We start from the raw sequence: 11,128 nt of genomic DNA, 5'->3' as shown, positions 1-11,128 counted from the left end.
GATAAAGGACTAGCAAATGAAAACACTCATTCATTGAAAATGTTAGAGCAATGCTCGGTTGAACCCACAAGTTTTTCTCTCAAGCTTGTTGTCAATGTTATATGATCAAAACTATATCTTGATTTCTATTCTACTAAGTCAAGTCTCAGACTAGGTTATAATTTGGTAGTTGAGTATCAAGTATCACCCTTGAAGACTGAAGATCGACAAGACATTTGGAGAACATCTGTATCAAGTATGTAAAGATTGATTCTATCTTACTCACTATCTTACCATTCAATTTTTTTGAGACGATATCGTGTGACCTCTAGTAGATTTACAAAGAAGGAATTTCAAGTCAAGTTTGTCTTGCTAAAAATCTTTAAATATGATTTTAAGCAAAGATGTTCAACGATCCTTAATAATATTAGTTCTAAACAATTTATTGTGTGAATTAATATGTGGATCAATTGAAAATTTCCGACGCATCACATGGGAATTTTTCAAACATCATAAGAGAGAAATATTAAACTTTCTGATATTTTTACTGAGAATAGGTTGGTGAACCAGTTCGCAAACCATAGATATCCGAGTTTCAAAAATACAGGAGGGGTGGCGAACCAGTTTGAAAAACGCAAGTTCAATTGGGGACTATTCACGAATTGTTGTGAACTGGAATTTGAAAGTTGGTATTAAAGGCTAGAAGTTAATGAAACCGGTTCACGAACTGTGGTCAACTGAGTTTGGAAGTCTTGTAGAGTTTGCGAACCCGGTTCACGAACCGTCGTGAACAAGCCTAACTTTTCACAAACCATTGTACCAACTTTCCAAGTTTAAGATTTTAACATATGCTTAAAAAATTATGTTTTAAATATGTTTAGTATTACTAGAACTCTCTCAAACACTTCTAAGACTTCATTGATTACTCAAACACTTGTGTATTGTGCATCATGATTAAATTCTTAGGTGTTTAAATGAACATCAAATTTCTCTAGTTCTTTAGCATACTTGCCAAACCGAATAATCATTATACACGGTTCCAAAATCGGTTCCTAGTGTATGTTTTTCTATTGTATTTTCAAGACCTAAAAGTGTTTGCTTGATTCTCAAGTTATCTTAGCTTGAAATCTAAGCAAACCCTGGTCCTTGAAAATATATAAATAGAGATGCTCTTTCAAATGGGAATTCAATATTTGACACCTTGTGTCCAATTTGATTCTTGAGTCGTCCTCTATAGACCTAGGTTTCCTCAGAGAAACATAATTAGGTATACGACTATGTTAGAGCATAGCTCGGTTGAACTCACTAAGCGTTGGTATGTCAAGTTTGGTTGTCATATTTTAGTGTGCCAAAACTCATTTAGAGTCGCTTGATTAAATAATAGAGTCAACTTCGCTTAGGTTAGACTAGAAAGTTTAGGAATGTTGAGACATACAAGTATTACTCCGAAGACCTGAATAATGTGAAGAAGTAGCGAAATACAACGAAGAAATTATCCTTCCAATTGAGGTTAGTAATATTGAATTGAACTGTTTCATTCCTCACGTATCTTTCAAGTCGTGCTATATTGAAAACATAACTGCGAAGCTGTATATACTGTACGTATTGTATAATACTCTAGTGATGCGACATGATCATAATAGTATGATCATATTATTAGGAAATTAGAGTACGAAGTATAACACTTATCTTTTAAACTTCGTAGATATGACATAAACATATATAATTAATCTTGTATATATTGTTATGATTATGTGAATGGGTTATGGTGAAGATTTCATCCTAGGAAACAATGTTTTATATTTATTTAAAGGAAGTACATTCATGAACTTGTTTTATGAATCGAAATGGAAATCATTAGACTTATTGGTCTGGCTATTCATCGAAAATCTTTGGATGACCAATATGTGTGTGATGGTAGAATCGATCTTAACTCATGTTATTTATCTTGGTATAACTAATCACAACGCCTGACTTATGATTTGGTATGACTGGTTTTTATTAATTGGTGTAACTGATCCTAAGTAATCACCATGTGTTGGTATGATCGATCCTTGTAATTGGTGTGACCTATCCTAGTAACTGGTGTGACCGATCACAAGTATTTCCATACTTAGGTATAACCGATACTAGTTATTGGTAGAACGGATTGAACCCATGTATGTGATTTGGTATTTGATCAATCACATAGTAGTCTTGGAATACAGGTGAACCGATTCTAAACTTGTTTGGAAGTGTGGTATAACTGATTCCAAGAGCGTAAATCCATGTAAATATGAAATAAGGATTTACAGTGAAAAGATGTCAACATACTTTGAACACGAGCAGTAAATCTTATCATTTATTATTCAAAGATATTCCTTAGTACTCAAGGTGATCATGTGCCGAAATAAATTGAGAATCTCTTAATTAAGGTTTTTGGTTTTATAAGCTTTAATTACCAGCAATTAGATACATATCTCTAGAGAATAAAAATTAGTAATGTGCATTTCCTAATTGGAGATTTTCTATTGAGAGATTTCAGAAATATTGGACAAGCATTCATTGCATATCTTGAGAATATCTTCGGTTTTGGAAATTCCTTGGTGTCCAAACATCCTTGGTCTATAAATACCTAAGTTTGCATTTCTAGAAAACTATCCTAAGAGCCAGATAACTTCTTTATTGCTGTTTCTGGTGGAGCCGTCTATTCGGAAAGAAAAATATCATAATTGGGTGAAATTTCTTACGACCGCTCGTTTAAGGACTTCTGTGGGATCAAGAAGCTCTATGAGTGCCGTTGGTGGGAAACTAGATAATTGCAGTTTTATTAGTTTTAGATTTTGATTGATTAACAGTTGTTGAAACTTTGATTGCCCCTGGATTGTTTATTCTTGAGAATATTCTCTTCTGATATAAGATTCACTCAAACTAGATCGAAGTATCGACGAGATCTTTAGAACTGTTTGTAGATCTAAAGATATCTTGTGATAATCCATTGTTAACATAACGGTTCTGTGCGTGATTGATCATAAGAGATTCAAGTGGTGTTGTGCAGGTTATTGAAGATAAAGAATATTTGAAGATGAAGAAGATTTCTTATTGGTTTTTGTATCCTGTGAATTGTGTGCACAAACCTCGACCGACTGGGATCCATCTAGAATCATATTTATTTGATTGATTAGTTGCGTGAGATCGGCATCGCTTTATAGTTTCTCTTTGATATCTATATTGATTGATTGCGAATCTAGACTTGACTACTTCGGTAGTTAAAGTTAGATTGATCTAACCAGGCAAAGGAGTTTATTAGATTAAACAGAAGAGCCTTTGCGTATGACTTAAGATATCTTTATCTTGAAAAAAATCTAAGGAGTTGTTACCAAACAGATTTGTTGTTCCTTTACTGTTTGGAATTCGATTCAAAAGAATTGCACCAGTGCGTGACTCTTAAAGTCGGAAGCGCAGTGATACTGAGGGAACTAAGTAGCTAGGGGTAGTCTGCTTGGTATCAACTATACGAAGTTGGTTTAGATTTTGTATAGAGGTTTAATTCTGAGAGTATTCAAAACTGGACTGGGTCTCGAGGTTTATCTGTATTTGTGGTTTCCTCGTTAACAAAATCTTGCTGTGTCATTTACTTTACTTTTCCGCATTGTAATTGTTTTATTATAATTAAAGTAAATTTTACTTTACATTAACTTTGATATACTTGATACTGATCCTATAGAGTTTGGTTATTACCGAATCTATTATCAAGTATCACACTTTGATTGTTTTATTGTCTCGATCTCGTATCCATGTACGACCACACAAAGTGTGAATACCGAAGTTGTAGTATTGTCTCGACTTTGTCTATAGATGATCACACTTGGTAAGATGACTTATAGGTTGAAACAAAAAGATTGTGGTGTATTTTGGTACCCTCGTCTTTTCAGACTAAAAGACTTTGCTTTGGGGATTCGTGAAGCCAGATCCGACTATCTTTACCTTGATAATTCATGTATCCTGATCTTTCTTTTCTATTATCAAGGTTTTCACAATCTCTTTCAGGCAAGATAAATGATAATCACAAAGTTCTTTTCGTCTTAAACTTTGCAATTCTACAAGATAGATATCTGAAAACTGATCTTAATTGATCTTTTAAAGATTGTTCTTGAGAGGTGGTTAAGAATCTAGGACGCTCTCGGGGAATCGTAAATTCCGGATTTGTGAGGTTTGCTAGCTTTGTCTATTCCAAACAGATTTTATCACCTTAATCTTTAATCTAATCGGAAATAAAATAGGCTTATCAGTAAGAGGCAGATTGGTATCAAAATTCTTCACTTAGGTTGAAGCAACTCTTAGGATGTAAAGGACGCCATCTAAGGGAATCAATTGCGTAGAACTTTTCGAGTTTCAAGAGACATAAGTAGCGTGACTGTAATTGATTCGCTTGGAGGGTAGATTCGGTCTTAACTGCAGTCTAGTTCGAAGTCTAATAGTAGGCTAATGTCTATAGCGGCTTAATACAGTTTGGTGTTCAAAACTTCCCGGTTTTTCTGCTATTGCGGTTTCCTTGTTAACAAAACTTCTCGTGTCTTGTGTTTTTCCTTTTCCGCATTATATTGTTTATCTTTATAATTGGATTAACACGGGTTTGTACGTATTCAATCTAAGTAGATATGCCCGCTTAATTGTAATCGGTTACAAGACATGTTCTTGTAGAATTCATATCTTGAAAGATAAACAACAAGTTTAATTACTTGGCAGAATTCTGATTGGATTATTTGGATACGACTATATTGGTCTTGGATATTGATTTTTGAGATTGTTCAAGTACTTTGCTTAACAATCAGGTTCGTGGAGCCTGTGTCTATATACATACTGATTGAGTAGAGGTTAGAGATACAAACTCTATATACATATTGCCAAGGATCATCAGTTGGTCTACTTGCAATTGTATTAAGTTTTGTCCATACAGGTTGCCAGAGGAAAAAGTTGGTTGTGTACTTGGTACCCCTGCGTTTTCAATTGGTATCAGAGAAGGAAAACACTGTTAGACCTAGTAAGTATGTGTTTATATTAGTCCTTAAAAGATTACCCAAATTAGGAACAATTTTGGAAGATTTTCTTCGTTCACCTGTAACATACACCAGAGTTCCTCAAAAATCTTACAGAAACTACTGTTTAGAAAATCGTCCTCGATTTTTCTAGAAAGTTTTTACATAGAGACCTCCAATCCCGGAACTGAGTCTGAAAGAATTCAAAGGAAAAATAATTGCTCCCCAACCAAGAACTAAAATCAAGAATACGTCTGTCAAGATTGTCAGGTAATGCAGTCTTAAAAAATTGTTTATCAATCTTTTTAAGGAATGCAACCAAGGAAGATCTATAGACGAAGATATGTTCTTGGATATTAAAGGCACTCTTATATTCTTGCACTGTCTTGTTGTGATCATGAACAAAGCTAATTATGAAAAAACGGGGGTCTAACAACCACACCCAATATTTCGTTTAGGCAACCTGTATGGACTAACTCCAATATATTTCCAAGAGAATCAACTAGACAGTCATACTCAATCAAGGAAAATACATTCAAGAGTTATATCTCTGATAGACGCATTTACGTGTCTATATTAGTCTCAATTCTCTGTAATGTTAGTACTCGATTTTGCGCTTATTTTGGTATTTTATGTCTTTGTAGGTGTTTTTGGAGAAATAAACATGTGTGGAGAAATCGACTCGAAAAGTTGATAAAGGCACCTGGAGGATATTTACTATTCGGACTCTCATGTTTGGATAAGGGGCATCTCAATAACTAAGGGGTACCCTAATTGCTATTTACACTTCTGTATTGGATAAGGGGAACCTTATTCATCATTTAAAAAGGAGAAATGGCGGGAAAACTTGACAGTCTACTGGCAGAGTTTTGGATCGAGTTTGGGAGAGTTTTAGTCAGAGTTCTTCTCGAATTTGGTTTTGGGTTAACCTGTTTCGATAAAGCAGGATAGGTAATGAAGTTATTTACGTAAAAAGAAGAAGATTTCCATTTATATTAATCTCACGTAAACAGAGCAAGAGTCACTTTACTCAACATCGGATTTTCTTGGATAATGGATTGGAATGCTTAAACAGGGAAGGTATTGGATTCTGTCACGAAAATAAGGAAGAGTTCGATGATTTTCGAAAATCAGGAAAGTGAGATTATCACGGTTTTTGTTTTATCATGGGAAGAGCTTTTATCGGGTTTGTTATGTTTATGGAAGTTACGTGAAAAATAAAGGGAGAATATCTTCCCATATTGATCGAGTTCTATCTTTGTAAGAGTTCTGATAACTGAGGGAAGCTGCGTTAAGGGGAGTTGGAAAGAATATTTCTGTAACTTGCAATCCAGGGAACTAACATATTCGGTGAAGATTCACCATAGATAAGGAGTTGTGGTGTATAAAAGGTGTTGGTGAGAGTCCAAGGAGGGGTCGTCGAGAGCTTGGGTACGCTTCAGAGGAGAAAGAAAAGCTATAGAGGTGAATTGCAGAGTTGCAGCAGCAACAGCAGGAGAAGGAAGAAGAAGAAGAAGTTGCAGACGACAGAAGAAAGGTGTCATTCTCAAGAACATGAAGAACAGACAGATAGAATCATTCGTTCATCCTGCTACACATAATATTTATCGTTTTCTATAACAGTGACTTCGTAACACTTATATTTGTTGCAATTTCACTGCTTTATTATTTTTCACCTCTTGTAAACACTCGTTGAGCTATGAATATCAATTTTGATCGTGTTTTCACCATGATGAGCTAAACCCCATTACTGGGACAAAGGAGGAAGCTGGATCTCATCTATGTGGTAACTTGAATTAATTCTTATTTACTTTTTGCACTGTTTATAAATTGTTTTATGATTTTTATTGAATGATTGTTATTTCAATTGATGGGTCATGCTTAGCTTAAATGATTTGATTCCCAGGCTTTAGATTTACAGTCATTGCTTTCAAAAATCTATCTTGGCAACTATTAAGAGTTATTAAATTTTATTATTTGAGCCATAATCATCCTAGGATTAATTTCTGAACTACATGAATATGAGAAACAGTTAAATCCTGAGTCCCAGTTACTCTTACTCTTGTTACATTCTTTAACATATTTTGCTAGTTTTAGTATTTTCTTTAATTAAGTCTAAAAACAACAACTTCACAAGTCCGAGAATCAAACTCTTTCTTACCACTGTAAAAACTACATCAGTTTTTGGCGCCGCCGACACGGACTTTCCTTTAGATTAGGTTTTAGATATTTTTTTTAGGTTTATTTATTTATTTTCTTTTGTTAGATTTTACTTTGGGTATTTTTGTTTTTGGTGTGCAGGTTTTCTGGAAGCTAAAAGTGGAAAGTTGGACTTTCCTAAATCAGTACAGAAAATCCAAGATTTTTATTTATTTTTGTTAGTTTTTGTTTTCTTTATTTTCTGACTTGTATATATTGTTTGTTTATTTATTTTTAGTATTTTATTTATAAAAAAAAAACACGTTGCACACACCAATTGCATCGTCAGAATTACCGAATTTAGGAAACCTGTGGAAAAGTACGCTGAACCCGTGCCTTGGGCCTTATGGGAGTTACCAGCCGAAATTACACAAGCCTTAGCCTCGTACCAGTAGGTATATTTTGCTGAGGTGTCCCAAGCTTACCTAATTTAGTAAAACCTGCATCTACATGTGCACAATTTTCTTGCTGAACACTAGTATTCTTGCTTGTGTATGCGCCATTGGAAACGGGTAGGAGATAGACTTGAGGATAACGACCTTTTTGATTTGATTCCAACCCATTACACAGATTTAGGTGGTACTTCTATTTTTGTCGAAATGGTTAAAGAAAATGATGATGAGGTCCCAGTTAAAACCCTTAGGGATCGTTTGAGCCTGTCAAGAGTAGTGTGTGACCCAGGTGTAGTTATACCAACTTCTACAGTCCAATTTGATATTATACCCGAGACTATTGGCATGCTTCGTGCCTTTAGGGGGTTAGATAATGAGAACCCGTATACCCACATAAGAGACTTTGAAATGATTTGTGACACAATGAACTATCCGAATGTCCCCAAAGATGTGATTAGGTTACGTTTGTTTCATTTCTCTCTCTATGGGAAAGCCAAAGAGTGGTATCATTTTATTCCTTCTAAAACAATTACCACCTGGGATGGTCTGGTAGAGGTATTTGTTAAGAAATTCTACCCACACCATAAGACTGCTGCTTTTCGGCAGTCCATCCAAACCTTTAAGCAGAAATTAGGTGAAAAACTTCATGATTATGTAGAAAGGTTTAGTGAATTGTTATACCAGTGTCCACATCACGGCTTTGAAAAATCCCACATGGCCCAAATTTTATATAAGGGCCTTGATAGTGAAACCCGTATGCAGGTAGAGACAATTAGTGGTGGAGAATTTACCCATCAAGACCCATATGAATGTTTTGACGAGTTCATCGAGTTAGCTAAGAAAACTAGGCAGTGGGCTTCAATGAGAGAACCAGAAATACCTAGAAATCCTATCCATAGGGTCGATAGAGTTGATTATGGGTCAGATATTCTTAGGCGTCTAGAGGCCTTGGAAATGAATCAAGGGTCGCACCATGACAGATACGAAGAAAAAGCCCATGCTCTTTATAACAACTCTAGGTTTGAAAACCTTCAGAGATTTGATCCACATTCTGAGACTTATAACCCTGGTTGGAGAGACCGTCCTAATTTTTCATGGTCTAAGGGTCCGAATCAAGGCCAGTCTAGTAATTCTCAAGCTCCCTCGGCGTTTGGCTATATTAAGAATCATTTAGGACCGACACAATTTCAGAGCCTTTAAGATAATAAAATCATGAGTTTAGAAGAGTCTCTAACCATCTTATCTCATAACACTGCAGTGCTTAAGCAATCGGTTGAGAAAGGTTTACAGGAAAACTCTCGGGCTATTTCCGAGCTAAAAACCCAGGTTAGTCTAATTGTTGAGTCTTTTCAAGATAGAAAGAAAGGAAAGTTCCCCAGTCAACCAGTACCCAATCCTAGAGGAATTCATGAAGTATCCTCTAGAGAGAAAGAGTTCAATCATGTGAACTCTGTAACAACCCTTAGAAGTGGTAAACCGGTAGACAATAATGTAGCCATGCCTAATAGTGGACATATCGTAGATCCACCTTTTAGTTCCCAAGATGAGCCCTAGAAGGAGCCACTAGCTGAAGAAACCGATAAAATTTCTAGTGATGCCAATGTGGTTCCCGATATATCTCATTTTGTGCCCAAAGCCCCATACCCACAGTTGTTAGTTCCAACAAAGAGAGAGTCGACTTTCAATGAAATAATGGAGATATTTAAGCAGGTAAACATTAACATCCCTTTATTATAAGCAATTAGGAAAATGCCTGCTTATGCCAAGTTCCTTAAGGATCTCTGTACTCGAAAGCGTAAGCTTAATGTCCATAAAAAAACCTTTTTAGCTGGTCAGGTAAGTTCAATCCTTCTGAACCAAACAACCCCTAAGTATAAAGACTCTAGATTCCCCACCATATCTTGTACAATTGGTAATCACATGGTTGATAAGGCGTTGCTTGACTTAGGATCCAGTGTTAACTTACTCCCATATCATGTTTACAACCAGCTAGGTCTTGGAGAGTTGAAACGAACAAAAATGACACTACAATTAACGGATAGGTATGTTAAAGTACCTCGTGGTGTCATAGAGGATGTTTTGATTGAGGTTGATAAATTTATTTATCCAGTGGATTTTGTTGTTCTAGACACGCAACCTGTTCAGGACCCTAGTGCTCGAATACCGGTGATTTTAGGTCGGCCATTTTTAGCCACGTCTAATGCTATCATCAACTGTAGGACTGGACTTATGAACATATCCTTTGGTAATATAACCACTGAACTAAATGTCTTTAATGTTACTAGACAACCTTCTAATGATTTAGAGGAAGTAAATATCATTAGCACTTTAGTTCAGGATCTAATTCAGGATAATTGGGACGACACTTTATTGGTGATCCCTTAGATGAATTTGATGAGACAATTCTCTTAAGTCAATTAGGTGACCAAGCTCTGGAACTAGAAGAATCTCTCGAGTACTTTAAAGACTCTACGGACCCTGAAATTCAAGCCATAGTGCTAGGCCTTATGGAGAATAATTATGACCCTAAGTTTGGGGGTAATGATCTAGAAGAAGCTCTTGAGTATTTTAAAGACTCAGAGGATCCAGAAATTCAAGCAATAGTGCGAGGTTTGTATGAAAATACTGACTACCCTAAGTTTGGGGGTAGTGATGGTCAAGTATCCCTATTAGAAGTCCCTAACTTGGGACTCGAGCCTAGTGTACCCGAGGTATTACTTGAGTCTCTTCCGACTCCACAACCTGATCCTCCTGATACTGTCCAGGAGGAAATCCATCTATTAGAAACCTGTTGTTCGGATGAGTCTATTTGTCAAGACACTCATACGAAGCCCAAGTGGGCGCCACAGATAAACCCAGTTATCTTGCAAGAAGTTTTGAATCAGGCTTTGCTATATTTGTTTATTTATCTAATCCGGTGCAGTTGTTTCATAATTGTGGCAGTTTTATTTGGTTTTGTTGATCCACAGTTGTTTCGACTATTGATATATGATTCAAAAGGTAATTAGCCATTTTGTGGTATTTGACGTCTGGCTGAAGACTTTAAACTTAGCACTTATTGGGAGGTAACCCATGCTCATGCAACATGGTAATATCTTTCCTTAACTCTTTTGCTTCAAATGGTAACAATTTCTCTTTGTTCATGCTTTTAATTTTATCTTTAGAGCATTAAGGACAATGTTAGATTTAAGTTTGGGGGTGGGGAAGAAACTTTTTGTTAGTTTAAGTTGCAATAAATAAACTCCATAGCCTAAAAATTTATGCTTATTAAGGATGACACTAACCAATCTAAGTGGATGAAAGCATCTTGGTTGTAGGAGTTGAGGAACCAATCTGAGTAGATGGAAACATCTAAATAGAGTGTATTCATAAAAGCATAGAGCTCAAGTGTTAGAAATAACATGGTAGTTTCGCCATATCTCGTTGAGTCCTTTTCACTTCTATTTTCATTTTAAAATATGTTTCTCTAAGTGATAGGTGGGGCACATGAATCAAGTTGTTACCACTGCTAGGATGAAATCGAGTGATTGAGATACCAAA

Source organism: Papaver somniferum, chromosome 8 (assembly GCF_003573695.1).
Source record: "Papaver somniferum cultivar HN1 chromosome 8, ASM357369v1, whole genome shotgun sequence".
NCBI lineage: Eukaryota > Viridiplantae > Streptophyta > Magnoliopsida > Ranunculales > Papaveraceae > Papaver > Papaver somniferum.
This window is presented reverse-complemented; position numbering follows the sequence as displayed.